The sequence below is a fragment of the Myotis davidii genome, unplaced genomic scaffold, assembly GCF_000327345.1.
Source record: "Myotis davidii unplaced genomic scaffold, ASM32734v1 scaffold68, whole genome shotgun sequence".
NCBI lineage: Eukaryota > Metazoa > Chordata > Mammalia > Chiroptera > Vespertilionidae > Myotis > Myotis davidii.
In genome coordinates this window covers 1,238,300-1,256,649 of record NW_006300376.1, presented here as the reverse complement: position 1 = coordinate 1,256,649, position 18,350 = coordinate 1,238,300, and the positions used below count along the sequence as shown (strand labels likewise).

At 38.1% G+C, this 18,350-nt stretch overlaps 1 protein-coding gene and 1 pseudogene across 1 annotated transcript in view; both read left to right on the top strand.

Moving 5' to 3' along the window:
* Nucleotides 1–18,350, top strand: part of LACE1 (lactation elevated 1) — a 151,617-nt gene that overhangs the window by 92,149 nt on the left and 41,118 nt on the right. The window lies entirely within an intron of this gene.
* On the top strand, nt 3,977–5,157 carry LOC102774535 (annotated as a pseudogene).

Genomic DNA, 18,350 nt, shown 5'->3' with positions numbered 1-18,350 from the left:
TAATTTAACAACATCTGAGTCCAGGAAACTAGAATCTACAGAGGATTTCATGAAACTCTGGAACAGCTTTCTAAAAAATATATAAAGTCATTTAATCCTCAAGGAAGGTAGATTTGGTCACAAATTTAACATTAAAAGTGTTTTCATCAGCCCTGGCCAGGGTGGCTCAGTTGGTTGGGCATCTGCTCATGTACCAAAGGGCTGCTGGTTTGACTCCCGGTCAGGGCAGATGCCTGGGTTCCTGGCTCAGTCCCTGGTAGGGAGCCTACAGGAGGCAACCAATTGATGTTACTCTCTCTCATCAATGTTTCTCTCTTCACTCACTAAAAAACCAATAAAATAAAAAATCTTTTAAAAAAGGGGGGCTTTCATCATAGTTTGGTAACTAAGATGAGAGAGCCTGGGGGCATACCTCAATCAGAGGATAAGACAGATATGTGTCCCAATGGAGAATTAGGAATTAAAATTGTCTCAGAAGTGGAAGAATAATATTAGATACCAAGACAGGGTCCTAGGGATATAATTTACATTGCTCTACATGAGCCCTTGGATAGAATTTCTTTTCAGGCAGAGTGAAAGTAAAATTCCTGGAGTCATAGTAATTTCTGATATAGTTAGACTTCTTTTCATCTTCTTCTTATAGGAAAACAATTTTTTTCCCATAACAGATTTTAATGTGCTATGCTATATATTGCCCTATTAAAGCATGTATTTATTTTATTACCCTCTGCTTATACATCTGGAGTTGGTTCCTGAATATGCAAGTCCAGACTACCCCATGTCAATTTTACTAGCACCCCAGTGGCCTAAAAAGAAAAAACTTCTAGCTTCCCTCCAGGGGAACACTAGACACTATCTCAGAATTTCATATAAACAAAATGCCATATATGATCATTAACTAACAGAAATATTCATTAACTCAGTATTTTATTAGTTTAACTTTCCAAAGGCAATTAAAAATGTCCCCAAACACAATTCAAATAATATCAAGAATAACCAAAGATTTTTTTTTTAACTACCTAAAAAGTTGACATGGAACAATTTCTCTGGTTTATAGTATTGTCTGATTTACACAAGAACTAACTAATTCATACAAGGCATTGTATGTTTATGTGTAATCTTATTTCATTGGTAGTTTTTTTTGAAATATATTTTTATTGATTTCAGAGAGGAAGGGAGAGGGAGAGAGAGATAGAAACAGCAATGATGAGAGAGAATAATTGATCAGCTGCTGGCTTCCTGCACGCCCCCCACTGGGGATTGAGCCTGAAACCTGGGCATGTGCCCTGACTGGGAATTGAATCATGACCTTCTAGTTCATAGGTCGACCCTCAACCACTGAGCCACGCCAGCCGGGCATTTCATTGGTTTTATATCACATTACATTTAGAAATCCCTGCATACCAGATGTTTATAGCCTATATCCCAAGAAATTTTCAATCTTACATAAAACAAACCCAGAGAATTTAAATTAGCAAGTTACAAACCACAGCAAGCTTGAGTGCAAATATCTAAACTTTTACATAAAGTATCTCATGATTGTCCAGTTTTTCATTCCGCTGTAACCACGAGATGAGCACAGTTATTTTCTTGCTGGTTGCTTGATGGATTGGGCTCAATAGTAGATCCCTATGTGTGGAATATAGTTTGCCTAAATCCAAACAGGTCAACCAACACTAGGCTTCCTTTTGCATTTGGATGGGGGCTTGGACCAGTCATTTATTTTGAGTTGGTCGGTGTTTGCCATGAGTAGCCCCACCCCATGCCTTCCAGAGAATTTAACTGCTTCAGATGAGCTATCTGCTTGGGGGCTGGTGGCAATAGAAGTTACTGTTTTATATATATGATGAGCATCTCTTTTCAGACAAGGAAATACCACTGCTGAAGGATACATGGGGTTTGCCACAGGCCATTTCCCTGTCACTTCTGGAAAGGTTATGGTTTCCTGGGAAGACACAGACATCTGGATCAGAGACAAATGATTTTATTACTCTTGGCACAGATGTTATGTTGGTTCCCTTCTTGCTCCCTAGTCCCATGGGGCCGGGGGGGGAGGGGGCATGCTGAGTTTTGCTGAGGGCCCAGATGGATGCCTGCATAGGCAGTGAATTGTGTTATAGGAGAGGGACTCCAAGTTTGGGGAATGTACTATTTTATAGCCAGAAGTAAGTAAGCAAGGTAGACATTGTGTCTTCATGGTAGACATTGCCTCATCCCTCAAGGTTTCTCATTACAAACACAACCTTGAGAAATCATATTCATAAACTAAAATATTTACAGGTAAAATAATACAGTGTCTGGGATATGCTTCAAAATAATCCAGTGTGGGGACGGTATCGATGAAACAAGATTGGCCATGTATTGAGTGGGTGATTATTATATAGGCTTTATTATACTATTATCTCCACATTTATTTTATGTGTGAAATTTTTCATACTGATAATTTTTTAAAGGTACAAAGTCTCTTTTTTCCAATTATGCTTGTGAAAGTTTTATTGATTCTATTGATTTTCTCAAACAAACAGCTTTTGCTTTATTGATTTTCTCTATTGCTGTCTGTTTTCTATTTAATTGAATTCTGCACACTTCTCTTTATTATTTACTTTTTTTCAGCATAATTTAGATTTAATTTAGCCTTACTTTTCTAATTTTTAAAGATAGATATCCAAGTCCTTGATTTTTAAACCTTTCCTCTCTTCTTACATAAGCATTTTAATGTTATAAATATTCTTCTAACTACTGTTTTACTTGCATCTCATACATTTATAATATGTCATGTTTTCCCTTGTAATTTATTATATGACCTATGGGTTATTTAGAAGTATACTGTTCAGCTTCCAAACATTTGGTGATTTTTCTATACATCTTTTGGTTCCCAAATTTAATTTTTTTGGTCAGAGAACCTATGTTGTATGGTTTGAAGCTTTTAAGTTTATTGAGGCTTTAAAAACAGTGATTGCGGGTTGGAGGGGGATGGGTAGAAGTAGAAGAGGGCATAGAGAGGATAAAAGGTGATGGAAAAAACAAAATAAAATAATTGAAAAACAATATTGGGGCTTGTTTTATGGCCCAGAATCTGATGTATCTTGGAACATGTTTCTTGTGCACTTGAAAAGAATGTGTATTCTGCTGTTGTTTGTATTCTTTAAAGGTCATTTGGTTCAAGTTGGTTGATAATGTTGCTCACGTTTCTTGTACCCTTACTAATTTTTCCTCTACGTTTTCTATTAATTATTGAGATAGAGGTATTGAAATTTCCAAATATAATTATTTCTCTCTGTGTGTAGCTCTCATTTTAGTACTCTACCTTGAAAATTCTAGCTGCTAGGGCCTCCCCAAATTCTGAATTTTGTTCTCTGAACTTGCAGAGACCTTGGGGATCTGGTTGTGTTCCCTCTCCTGAAGCCTAGAAACTCTCACCAGATAGTAAATTGGGGGCTCACCTTATTTGTTTCCTTTCCCTCGGGTTGTCACTGCCCTGTGCTTTCTGATAGCCAGTGTCTGACAACCACTGTTTCGTACATCGTAGGCAGTTTGTAGTTGTTTGAGAAAGGAGGGTAAATCTGTGCCCTGCTACTCAATAATGGCCCAAATTGGAAGTCTTCAATCCATTATCCTAAAAACCGGTAAATAAAAGGAGAGAACCAAGTGTTTTTCCTGCCTGTTTTAGAAGAACTGATCCTTAATATAACAAAAAACAGTGGGGAGTTACTTATAGAAGTTTTCTAGATAACAAATGAGAAAGAATGAGAGAATTTGAATAGGTCTAGAATATCACCGTTTTGAACAACCTTCATAATTACATCTAGTTAATGATCATAAGTTCTACAATAATTGTGACAGAAAGGAAACCTGAATTTAATCAATTTATAGGAAATATTAGCAGCAATGGAATATGTTGAATGATATCACAGGAATATATTGATCAAAATATTTTAAAATTACATAAATAAATTGCTTCTTCAACCATCAATAAGAAAAAAAGAGGGCGTGGTTTACAAGTGTAGCTGCCGCGGTGCCTGGGCCCTCACCATGAGTGTCCCGGCCTTCATCGACATCACTGAGGAAGACCAGGCTTCTGAGCCTCGTTCGAGCTTACCTGAAATCTAAAGGAGCTGAAATTTCAGAAGAGAACTCAGAAGGTGGACTTCATGTAGATTTAGCTCAAATTATTGAAACCTGTGATATATGTCTGAAGGAAGATGATAAAGATGATGAAAGTGTGATGAACACCTTTCTGTGCCTCAGGTCCCTCCTTTAATGTGCAGTTACTAATAGTGTCTGTCTCACATTTGTTGTGAGGGCAGATACTCTCAATTTAATCACTGTAGTTACTGATCTCAAACTTTTTATTATTTGTTTCCTTCCTTTGCTAAGCAACCTTTTCCATGGGATGGATAAGAATACTCCTGTAAGATATACAGTATATTGCAGCCTCATTAAAGGGGCAGCATCTTATGAGGCCATCCAATATATTCCAGCTGAGCTGGATCAGGTTGGAAAATGTCTTTCTCTTCTGGAATCTTACTACTGAGAAAACACACACCCTTTTAAGACATTTGTGGATTGTAAGAAAAATGATGCCGCTTTAAAAGTCAGGGTAGAATTGCTAGGAAGTTACACGGAGGACAGTGCTTCCCAGGCTTGAGTTGATGCCCACAGGTTTATTGTATGAGCATTGAAAGATCAAATGCATTTCCTTTTGACCATCTTCTTACTTTAAAACCAGTCAAGTTTTTGGAAAGTGAACTTATTCATGATCTTTTAACCATTTTTGTGAATGCTAAATTGACATCATATATCAAGTTTTATCAGAATAATAAAGACTTCATAGATGCACTTGAACTAGTACATGAACAGAATATGGCAAAAATGAGACTACTTTTATGGGAATGGCAGTGGAAAATAAAGAAATGTTTTTATATACAATGCAACACGAACTTCAGATTGGAGCTGATGATATTGAAGCGTTTGTTATTCATTGCCATGAAAACAAAAGTGGTCTACTGTAAAACTGATCAGACCCAGCGAAAAGTAGTTGTTAGTCATGGCACACATCGGACATTTGGAAAACAGCAATGGCAACAACTGTATGACACACTTAATGCCTGGAAACAAAACTTGAACAAAGTGAAAAAAGCCTTTGAGTCTTTCTGAATTTTTATGCTATAAGTTTTTTTCTTTGGGGGAAACATCTAAATGATAGTAAAACATTTTAAGCTGAAATTTGGGGTAGGGGGAAGTAAAAGAAAAGAAAAGAGAGCTGGAGAGGGAACCTGTAGTTTGAAAGGTCATACAAACCTTGTCCCATAAGCAGCCTGAGGTGACCTCTGAAAATGGTTTGCTATTTTCTTGACCCAGAAAACCCCACAAAATCATGCAAATCAAGAAGTTCAAATTTTCGTGTTCACTTTAAGAATACTTGATACTGCCTAGGTCAGGGGTGGGCAACCTTTTTTGTGAGTGCGTGCCAAAACCAGCAAAATCTCTGACTCAAAATTCTTCTGCGTGCCAACCCTAATTTTTTGAGAACATGCTACGCCTACTTGATATCTCTTAAGGTGTACGTATGTGAAGAACCTTGAAAAAATAATAAAATTTATTCGAGCGACAAAAACACAGTATATAATGATGAAAAATACATTTATTTTTTAATGTATACATGTTATGTAAAGTTATTTATTTATCTAAGATGCACCTACACTGAATTTGTCTGAAAAATAAAAAAGTCAATATTAAGAAAAAAATTGTAAATGGAAGATTATAAGAGAGGGTTTCGCGTGCCAGCAAAAGTTACTGGTGTGAGCCTTGACTGGTTTGGCTCAGTGGATAGAGCATCATCCTGTGGACTGAAGGGTCCCAGGTTCGATTCCAGCCAAGGGCATGTACCTTGGTTGCGGGCACATCCCCAGTAGGGGGGGTGCAGGAGGCAACTGATGGATGTTTCTAACTCTCTATCCCTCTCCCTTCCTCTCTGTAAAAAATCAATAAAATATATTTTTTAAAAAAGGTACTGGTGTGCCATGTTTGGCACGCGTGCCAGGGGTTACCCACCCCTGGCCTAGGTCATCAAGGGCATGCATATCTGAAGAGCCACCTCAGATCTGAAGGCTGTCACTTTACAAGAGCAATGTGTTCAATTCCATCATTGTAATGTAAGTGTACCCAGGACAAATAATGCAGCTAGACACCGGGTGGGTCACCCAAAAGAGAGTGCTGAATTTTTGCTTTACATACTTAAAAATGCAGAGAGTAATGCTGACCTTAAGGGTTTAGATGTAGATTCTCCGATCATTGAGCACATCCAGGTGAACAAAACTCCTAAGATGTGGCACAGAACTTACAGAGCTCATGAACAGATTAACCCAAACATGAGCTTTCCCTGCCACATCAAGATGATCCTACTGAAAAAGAGCAGATTGTTCCTAAACCAGAAGAAGAGATTGCACAGAAGAAAAAGATTTCCAGAAGAAACTGAAGAAACAAAATTTTATGCCCTGGAGAGAATTCAGCATCAAGTAAATGCTAATAAAAGTTAAAAAAAAGAACATGTAAACCAGTTGCAGTATATGGAGCGTTGAATCCTACAAGGATATTATTTTTGTTTTTTATCAGCTTTATTGAGATATAATTAACATACCATACAATTCCCCATTTAAAGTATATAATTCACCCTAGCCAGTTGCTCAGTGGTTAGAGCATTGGCCTGTGGATTGAAGGGTACAGGGTTTGATTCCAGAGGCACCTACCTATTTTGCAGGCTCCATCCCCTGCCTTGTGCAGGAGGCAACCAATCGATGTCCCTCTCTCATATCGATGTTTCTCTCTCTCTCTCTCTCTCCCCCTCCCTTCTACTCTCTCAAAAAACAATGGGAAAATATCCTCTGGTGAGGATTTTAAAAATAATAATAAAGTGTACAATTCAGTGACTTTTAGTATAATCACTAGATTGTGCAACCATTATCACAATTCATTAAAAAAAATTTTATTACCCAAAAAAGAAACCCTATATCCCTTAGCCACCACTTCGCCCCACATACCCCTGCTCCCCAGTCAGTTTAGGCAACCTACTAGTCTACTCTGTGTCTCTATAGATTTGCCTATTCTGGATATTTCATATAAATGGAATTATAATAAGATGTGGACCTTTGTGATTGCCTTCTTTCACTTAGCATAATGTTTTTAGGATTCATCCATGTTGTAGCAGGTATCATGACTTCATTCCTTGTTATTGTATTCCATTGTATAGATATATATCTTCTATTTTTCCATTCATTTGTTGATGGTCAATTGAGTTATTTCTACTTTTTGACTATTGTGTGAAATGCTGCTGTGAACATTCATGTACAAGTTTTTCTGTGGACTTATATTTGTACTAGAGGCCTGATGCACGAAATTCATGCAAGGCACTCAGTCTTGGCAGCCACGTCAGCTTGCCTCAGCCCTTGTAGCCCTGGCTTCGTCCGGAAGGTTGTCTGGAAGGTTGTTTGGCTGTCCGGTCTTATTAGCATATTACACTTTTACTATTATAGATTTCTCTTGTATAAACCTAGGAGTGGAATTTTTGGGTATGGTAACTCTGTTTAGTCTTTTGAGGAACTTACAGACTGTTTTACAAAGCAGCTATGCCATGTTATAGTCCCACCAGCAGTGTATGAGGGTTCCCATTTCTCCACATTTATGCCAACACTTTTTGATTATAGACGTATGTATTAATTTCCTAGGGATGTTGTTACAAAGTACCACAAGCCGGGTGGCTTAAAACAACAGAAATTTATTCTTTTACACTTCTGGAGGCCAGAAATCTGAAATCAAGATTTTGACTGGGTTATACTCCCTCTAAACCTTTGGGAGAGAAACATTCATTGCTTCTTCTAGGTCTGTTGCTTGCCTTCAATACTTGAGATTCCTTGGCACATAGACATGTCACTTCAATCTCTGCCTCTGTCGTCACATGGTATCTTCTTGTGTCTCTCTTTCCTCTTATAGAGAGAGACATTATTATATTGAATAAAGCACCCATCAACTTAACTGATTATATCTATAAAGACACTATGTCCAAATAAGGGCACATTTTGAGGTAGTGGGGGTTAGGACTTTTACTTCTTTATTTTGGAAATACAATCCTAGTGAGTGTGAAATAATATCTTGTTGTTTTTATTTTTGTTTCTTTGGATGAGTAATGATGTTGAAAATCTTTTCATGTGTGTGTTGACTGTATAGCTTAGGAGAAAGGTCTTCAGGTACTTTGCACATTTTAAAATTGGGTTGTTTGTCTTTTTATTATTGGACTAGAGGCCTGTTGCAGGAAGATTCCTACAAGAATAGGGCTTCCTGCGGTCGGAGCGAAGCAGAGAAGGGAGCGAAACCTGCTGAGGTGGGCTTTGCTCCCGCCTCCGCCGCCCCGCTTGCTTCTCCGCAGCTTCACTCCCTTCTGCAGTGCTTGGCTTCCTTCTAGTTGTCTTCAGTCTTCGCTCTGCACTGGCATATGCAAGTTAACTGCCATCTTTGTTGGATTAGTTTGCATACTCATCTGATTGGCTGGTAGGCGTAGCAGAGTGACACCAATTTGCATGTTTCTCTTTTATTAGAGTAGATTTTAAGTCAACCTTGTATTTCTGGGATAAATCCCATTTGGTCATGGTATATAATCCTTTTTATGTGGGTTTCATTTGCTAGTATTTTATTGAGAATTTTTGTGTTTATAGTCATAAAATATATAGGTCAGTGGTTTTCTTTTCTGGTGATGTCTTTGTCTTGTTTTGCCATCAAGGTAATACTGGCCTGATTGAATGATTTGGGAAGTGTGCCCTCCTTCTTTAGTTAAATGTTACCTTTCTTCTTGAATCAGTTTCAGAGTTTGTGTCTTTCTAGGAATTTGTTCATTTCAGTTTGATTATTTAATCTGTTGGTATACATTTACTAATAGTTTCCCCTTATAATCCTTTTTATTTCTGTAAGGTTGGTAGTAATGTCCTCTTTTTCATTCCTGATTTTGGTAATTTAGTATTTTCTCTTTTTATTGGAATATCTGGCTAAAGGTTTATCAATTTTGTTTATCTTTTCAAAGAACCACCATTTGGTTTTATTGACTTGCTATATTATTTTTCTATTCTCTTTCTAATCATTATTATTTTCTTACCTCCACTTGTTTTAGGATTAGTTTTCTCTTTTTTTTTCCAGAGTTTTATGATGGAAAGTTAATTTGTTGGTTTGAGATTTTTCTTCTTTTTTAATGTAGGCATTTAAGTTATAAATTTCCCTGTAACACAACTTTAGCTGTGTCCCATAAGTTTGATATATTGTGTCTTCATTTTCATTGTCTCAAAGTATTTTTTAATTTCCTTTTTGATATTTTTTGACCCTTTGATTATTTAGGTGTGCTGTTTAATTTCCACATATAAGTGAATGTTTTTTAATGTAACATTTAAATTGTTTTAATGGCTTTTTCACTATTTTTTTTAGTGAAGTATTTATTCATATAAGAAGTATAAAGTAAAAAGTTTCATTCATTTTGAAATGTTTCAAATTCAAAATAAAGCATTGTATGTAGCAAAGGTCAGTAATGGTAGTGAATCTGTACTCTAAGGCCAGCTGCAGGGAAAAGGCTGCTACGGGGGTTACTACAGTTTGTTCTCAAAAGTAGATGCACAGTAGTATCTTTCTCATAGGAATACCTGTTGATATTTTGTGAATGAGGAAGACTCTATGACATTACAAACTTATAACGTATATTAGTAAAAAACAAGAAACAAAACAACTTTCTACTTTCTATCCTGTAGGGTATAGTCAGGTTGGCTGTTTATTTTGTCTGTTAAAATCATGTAAATGTCCTATTTGACATAATTTAGATGCACATTGAAATATTTATTAATTTTGTGTTAACTCAAGGACCACTGAATTAAAATTTATTTCAAGGGTTTGAAACACCACTTCAAAAGTGGTACAGCAGCAAAAGAAATTCATCTTGTATAGACTTCGATATCAGGTTCTATCAGTCAGCTCAGCACAACTTTTATCTTCTATTCCTTCATTGAAATGTCATTTGACAGTCACAGCATTTGTTTTCTGGGAGGCCAGAAAGGACCAGAATAGAGCTAGCCAACCATTTCTAGCTGAACACATTGACAAAGTATTCAATTGTATGGCTGTACTCATCTAGTGAAGTGTAAATAGGCTATGTACATACTATGTACATGAGTAGATAGCCTGTATACTTATAAAAGTACAGAATAAAGTTTTTATATTTCCATAAAATCCTTATATTCTTGTTATTTCATCTTCAAATAGGTCACGTTTATAACTAACAGTCAATCTTCAACATTAGAAAAGCTGACCTAGCAAAAAGTCCTAGGCCTTTAGTTGCTTGCTGTAACTATTAGTTATTAAAACTTGCTGGCTTCTCTTCCCCAGGTGATGTGACTATCTTCCCCTGGAGAGAGTTAGAGCTTCTTAGTCCCTAGCTTTTAAAAAATCTTCAAACACTATAACCTTTCTGAAATTTTATGAAAAAGAAATATTTTTGGATCTACTAATTTGCAATTCTACATGTTACATCACTGATTTATTTTTGAGGAAATGCAATATATAAATTTGACAGAAATTTTATGTGCGGTTTGGGGCTCAGATGAGGAGGGGTGAAGGTCTGGAATTTGAGAGCAAAAGGTGCTAGATCCCACTTTTTGTATTAAATGCAGGTCGAGATTAATAGAACCAGGTAAGTTACTCTCCAGGCGATTGAGAAGGGTGGGAAATTTGGAGACTGAAATGGATCTCTGAACAGTCAATTAAGCCTTTGAGTGATTGAGAAGAAGATAAATACTAGGACAGAATCCATCCTAACAACGGATTCCGTTATGTAAAACAAGACTACAGGATTTGAAATGCAACCAAGTCTGTTTTATATGAAGGCAAGTATAAACCAACTTAATCTTGGACCTGCCTCCAGCCCCAGATTATGTTTGGTGTGAGCACAAAGAGCTGTACAGCATGAATGCACAAGGAATCAGCAGAGTGAGAAGGCTCGCTGCCAGAGAAACTTGGCACAAGAACTCCAAGAGGAAGGGGAAATTTCTCCCGCGTTGAATCAACTTTGGCTCTCTGGAATAGAGAACATGGAGAGAGAGGGACCAGGGAAAGCCAACCCTATTCTACTTGTTGATACCTTAACAAGCTGTTGATTTTTAAAAGGGAATGAAGGGGCAAAGTGTGGGTAGCATTCTGTTCCCCTGAGTCAATCCTAATGAAGTGGGAGGTTCTTGAAGAAATTAATTTCCATTTAAATTCATGTGTGACCCTCTTCTAGAAGCCTCCACTTGTTTGAGAATTTTTGTTAAGAATTTCAAACGATCCAGCAATAATGAGGCCTTTTTTTTTTTACGTGTTCTATTTCTTGAATCTAAGTTTTATGTTGAATGCCTGATTTTAGCTGTTGGATTCTCTCAAAATTGGACTGGCTGGTTACTTCCTTCTCTGTTTACTAATATGATATGGAAAAATAAATCATGATTCTCATACTTCGAAGCAGCCAGGCTTTTAATCCAGGGAACTGTACTCACAGGATTCCTGGCAACAAAATAGTGGTTGGTTCCAGGGATTTTTTGACTTAAAGACACAGTGGTACTCCTCAACAGAAAATAGAAGCCTGCCCCTCCACTGCAGTTTCTGAGCGAAACAAAAGGTGATGAAGCGATGGAATTGGTGGGCATTACCGAGCACTATAGATAAAGGGAAAAGAACCTGTGCTGTGCTTGGGCCCCCAACATTCCATCCCCCAACAAGAAGCATATGAAAGGAGTGACTTCATTTCTTCAGAAATGACTTTAATTCTCATACTGTGCTCAACTTTTTTTTATAACACTTTTTTGATTAAGGTATTACATATGTGTTCTTATCCCCCATTACCTCCTCCCCCCTCATGCCCTCACCACCCTGGTATCTGTGTCCATTGGTTAGACTTACGCATGCATACAAGTCCTTGGGTTGATCTCTCCCCCTTACCCCCACCCTCCCCTAACCTTCTCTCTGAGGTTTGATGGTCTGATCAATGTTTCTCTGTCTCTGGATTGTGTTCAACTTTTGATGATCTGTTTTGCATCTTGTCTGCACAAAGGACTACTATACGTAGCATCTCACTGAGGAGCAGTTACCCAGAACTGAAGGAAGTCACTTAAATTCTTTATCACTACTCAGTTGTAGAAGCTTACGTTTCTCTCCTCATGCAAGGAAAGGGGATACGATTCGTAACATCTGAGCTTAATTCCTGTGTTTTCTCCTGATCATTTTGAGGTTACCCAAGTCACTCTTCCTTAAGATCTGCCTCTTTGGGTTAAAATGGAACTACACAAAGCTGAACAGAACATTTTCTTCCATGCTGTGTGACATGATATTCAGGTAGCCTCAAAAGAAAACTCTGACTTTAGCTCCCTTTCACACTGAAAAAGAAATCATGTTTCATTTAGTGCCATCTTTAGGTTGTAGCTTTTTCATGCAACTGCTATTGACTACCAGGTTTCGTCCCTTCTTCTAATTTTATTGGTTGGGCTAGAGTCTATTTTAAATTTATGTTTGTAATTTGAAAATAATTTGAATGACTATTTGTATTTTTTATAATCTATATCCGTGTGTATTTTTTTTGTACATTTGTTTCCTGAGTATGCCTATTGCTGACCTTAGGTCTTGTGTCCCAAACACTTGATTTTTAAAAAAACTAGCTGACCCTGTTTGGTTTTTTTTTTTTTTAGAGTTTCACAGGCATGATTGTATTTCTGAGTACAGATTTTTGTTGTTGTTGTTGTTAATCCTCACCAGAGGATATTTTTTCCAGTAATTTTTAAAGATAGAGTGGAAGGGAGAGGGACAGAGAAAGATAGGAGAGAGAAGCATCAGTGGAGACACATTGATTGGTTGCCTCCTGCACTCATCTCTACCGACCAACCAAACCAATGGGGAGTGGGGGGATGGGAGGAGGAGGGGAGGGAAGACCAGGGATCACACCTGCAACCCAGGTATGTGCCCTTGACTGGGAATTGGAGCCTGGACGCTTTGGTGCATGGGCTGACGTTCTAACCATTGAACACACTGGGCAGTGCCTGAGTATAGATTTTTAGTGTAAGGTAAGGTTGCTGTATTTTTCCTACTTAAAAAAGTCAAGTGATCTTAGGTATTTTTTTAAAAAATGTGATTATGTATATTATAATCACATGCTACTAAGAAAATCCTTCTGGATTGATTGGTGCATTAATTGAATTATATATATATATTTTTATGTCCCACCCATTTCCAAAACAAGTTGAGGCAACTTACATTACAACAATTTATAATACATTTACCATAATCACTAAAATGGAAGAGATGGAAAATACCAAGTGTTGGCAAGAATGTGGCACAAGTGGAACTCCTTGTCCACTGCAAGGGAGAGAGAGTAAACTGCTATGACCACTGTGGAAAACTGACAGTATCTACTAAGCTGAACATAGGTCTACCCTCATATACACAGTGGGCATGTATACAAAAACTTACAAAAGGCATGTCCTAGAATGTTCACAGAAGCACTATTCATAGAAACTCCAAACTGTAAGCCACACAAATGCGCTGTGTAGTTTTGTGTCCCTGCAAAATTCACAGCTGAAGCCTTAACCCTGCAGTGTGCCTGTATTTGGAGAAAGGGCCTTTAAGGAGGTAATATTAAGTAGAAGGAACCAGATTCATATTAATTAGGGAAATGAGCTTATATGAAGCAATATGTACCCTAACACCCAACTTGGAAATGATTTAGGACACACTCTTAATGATTTGATGTGTCTGCAAAAGGACATTTTCTTATGTCTGAAATGTTTGTCAACCAGCAAAGATCAGGACTGCCAGATAAGGTGATTATTGCTTGTGCTTTAAAAACCTGTAATTTAGGCCCTAGCCTGCTAGCTCAGTTGGGTAGAGTGTCATCCCAATACACCAAGGTGTCGGGTTCGATTACCAGTCAGGGCACATATAAGAATCAACCAATGAATGCATAAATAGTGGAACAAAAATGATGTTTCTCTCTCTGTGTCTCTGTCCCTTCTCTTTCTAAAACCAATCAATTAAAAAAATAAAAATCTTTAATTTACAAAATATTAATTTTCACATAGTAAATATGAGGTATTTAAATTTTAAAATAATTTTATTTTGAATTTATTTCCTTTTCACGTTTTCTACTATCAGAAGTCTATATCAGATAGAGATCATTTTACATGTTATTAAAATATGTAATCTTGTCACAATATTACACAGTGACAAGCTATGAATTTACTGTTACATTGTCGTTTTACAGAAAACTGTTGAAACTTTTAATATAACCCTATGATAGAAAAATGATTCACTGTTATTATTATGGACACTCATTGTTATTTGAAAGCAAAGTATTGAGATAAATACAGAATAACTTAGGATTTAAAGATTATTATCTTTTGGGAGCTTGGGAACACTTATTCTGGAATTCTCCCAGATTATCCAGCTGTGTGGTGACACCTTCCCCACTCCCACCCCCACACTCCTCTGCTTCCTCATTGCCAGAAGGATTGTGAGTTTTCCATTGGAACTTTAGTTGCCCTGAGCAGTACTTACTTTACCGTCTCCAGTCTGAAAGCTGTCAAATGGTTAACTCACCCCATGTTTTCCCCTTCTCCCAAGTGTCAGCTCCCTCCAGAATCTGCCCCTTACTGTTCACTGTGCAGTGTCTTCAGGCCGCCTGTTTTGTATTTTGTCCAGAGTTGATTGCTGCTATCAGTAGGAGGGCCCGTTGGGGCGGACTTTACCTGGTCCCACTAGAAACAGAACCCTTCTCTGTGTTCTGATCAAACACATGCTCCAGTATCTTTCCCATTAGAAAGCTAATGGGAAATATATTTTTGGAGGGCTCATCTGTCTGAAAATGCCTTTATTTTGCTTGATTAATACTTTGACCGAGCATGGATATTTTGATAATAATGTTCCCTTAGAAAATTTTAGACACTAAGTCATTATCTTCAAGTTTCTATTATTGCTGTTACAAAATTTGATGTGAATTGTTGTGACCTTTTATATTTGACTTGTTTTTTTCTTCTTGGAGTTTTTAAGATATTCTTTCTTTATTTTTAATCCTCACCCACGGATATGTTTTTATTGAATTTTAGACAGAAGGGAAAGGTTTAGAGAGAGAGGAAGGGAGAGGGGGAAAGAGAGAGAGAGAGAGAGAGAGAGAGAGAGAGAGAGAGAGAGAGAGAATGTGAGAGGGAAACATCGATCGTTGCCTCTTATACATGCCCCAACTGGGGATGCAACCTGAAACCTTTTGATGTATGGAAGATGCTCCAACTACCGGAACCACCTGATCAGGGCTCTTTCTTTATTCTTTATTTCCTGAGATTTCATGATAATGTACCTTGGAATGGTGCTTTCATCCCCATTCTTTTTTTTTAATCAAATCTTTATTGTTCAGATTATTACAGTTGCTCCTCTTTTTCCCCTCAAAACTCCCCTCCACCCAGTTCCCACCCCATCAGCCGCCCTTACTCCCCACCCACTGTCCTCATCCATAGGTGCACGATTTTGGTCCAGTCTCTTCCCACATCCCCTTCACCCCTTTCCCCCCCAAGAATAGTCAGTCCATTCCCTTTCTATGCCCCTGATTCTATTATAATCACCAGTTCATTCTGTTCATCAGATTATTTATTCACTTGATTTTTAGATTCACTTGTTGATAGACGTGTATTTGTTGTTCATAATTTGTATCTTTACCGTTTCCTTCTTCTTCCTCTTCTTAAAGGATACATTTCAGCATTTCATATAATACTGGTTTGGTGGTGATGAACTCCTTTAGCTTTTTCTTATCTGTGAAGCTCTTTATCTGACCTTCAATTCTGAATGATAGCTTTGCTGGATAAAGTAATCTTGGTTGTAGGTTCTTGGCATTCATCACTTTGAATATTTCTTGCCACTCCCTTCTGGCCTGCATAGTTTCTGTAGAGAAATCAGCTGACAGTCGTATGGGTACTCCCTTCTAGCTAACTGACTGTCTTTCTCTTGCTGCTTTTAAGATTCTCTCTTTGTTTTTTGCTCTTGGCATTTTAATTATGATGTGTCTTGGTGTGGTCCTCTTTGAATTCCTTTTGTTTGGGGTTCTCTGTGCTTCCTGGACTTCTAAGTCTATTTCTTTCACCAGATAGGGGAAGTTTTCTGTCATTATTTCTTCAAATAGGTTTTCAATATCTTGCTCTCTCTCTTCTTCTGGCACCCCCATAATTCGGATGTTGGTATGCTTGAAGCTGTCTCAGAGGCTTCTTACACTATCTTCATATTTTTGGATTCTTTTTTCATTTTGCTTTTCCAGTTGGGTGTTTTTTGCTTCTTCATATTTCAAATCGTTGACTTGATTCTTGTGATCCTCTGGTCTGCTGTTGGGAGTCTATATACTATTCTTTATTTCAGTCAGTGTATGCTTAATTTCCAGTTGGTCCTTTATCATAACCTCGAGGGTCTGACTAGATTTCTTGAGGATCTCACTACATTTATCGGCAGTCTCACCAGTCTTCTTGAGGGTCTTACTAAATTTATCGGCGACTTCTAGAAAGTTCTTGCAAAACCTTAAAAGTGTGGTTTTGAACTCTATATCCAGTAGTTTGCTTTCCTCCATTTCTGTCATTTGTGTCCTGTTTCTTTGTCTCTGCATTTTTTATGCTTCCCTGTGTTGATAAAGTGGTTTTCTGTGCTAAGTGTCCTCTAGGGCCCAGTGATTCAGCCTCCCCAATTACCTGAGGAGGACACTCTTGGTGCACCCCCTTGTGGTCTTTGTGTACAGTCTTGTTGTATTTAAGCCTTGATTGTTGTAGGTAACACTGGAAGGGATTGACCTCCAGGCCAATTGGCTGTGAGAATCAGCTGTGTCTACAGTGGGAGAACTTCTGTGCTGGAGACACCCCTCCGGGGCAAGACTTGCTTCAGTGGGGCTTTGGTGCTCACTGAGTCTGCCCCCTGAGTGTGTCCTTTATGGATCCAAGGAGCTGCAAACTGGATGGTCCCACCCTGACCACTGAGCACAGTGGCTTCTGGATCTCTAGGGGGGGGCTAATCTAGTCTCTGCCTGAGGTTATCCAGCAAAAGCCTCCGTGCAGAGCTTGGGCGGGGTGGGTCCCAAGGGATCAACAGGGCGGGGCTAGCAGTTATGGCTGCCCTCAGAGGCCCCGCTTGTAGTGTCCCGGCAATCGCAGCAAACACCTCCGAGAGAAAGCTTCCCTCAAGTTCCGACCAACGCCAAACAGCCCCGCTTCTCCCGTATGAGTCTGGGTCCCCAGAGACTCTCCCGGAACTGGAGCTCAGAGCCTGAGACTCCCTCCCGATTGAAAAAGACAACCGCGCCCTCAGCCACCAGCTCGCTCCACATGCACCTCTGTACCTTAGTATTTTACTTCCGCACCACACCTACTCTGAGTCTCGGTATACTTTTCTCTTTCCTTCTAGTTGTAGAATTTCCACTCAGCCAGCCTTCCTGGGGTTCTGGATGATGTCCGTTCCGTCTTTTAGTTGTATTTTTGAAGTGGCTGTGTGAGGCAGCAAACTCCAGTGTTTACCTATGCTGCCATCTTGGTTTCTCTGGCAAATGCTCTATGACCACCAGTCTGATGAGAGTTAAATATCTTAATGTTTTCATTTGATAACTCCTAGTAATATTCAGCATCTTTTCATTTGGCCATTCAAGTTTCTGCAAATGGCCTGAAACATTTTTTTTTGTATATTTTCCAGTTGGGTTATTTTGTTTTGTTTAATATGAGAGCTCTTCATACATACTGACTACTAATACTATGTCACTTCTATGAATTAGAAATATATTCTCCTGAACAACTCAGCCATGTTTTTGACTGAGGGGATGGTATCTTCTGATGTACAAAAGTTTTACATTTCAATATAGTCAATTCAACATGTTTTTCTTTTTACATGTAGTTACTGTGTCTTACATGTAGTTACTACCCTACTTTAAAGTTACAAAGATAAACCACATAGTTTCTTCAAAAAATTAAAAATAGAACTGTCATTTGAGCCAGTGATCCCATTTCTAGGAACATATCCTAATAATCCCAAAACACCAGCCAGAAAGAATGTATGCACCCCTATGTTCATAGCAGCATTATTTATAATAGCTAAGATCTGGAAACAGCCCAAGTGTCCATCAGTAGATGAGTCCATCCCCATTCTTTGTGCTGGGAATTCATTGGACTTTTTCACCTTAGAAAATCATGCCCTTCAGTTTTAGGAAACTTTATTTTTCTTTCATTTTTTTAAATTAAATCTTTATTGTTCAGATTATTACAGTTGCTCCTCTCCCCCCCCCCATAGCT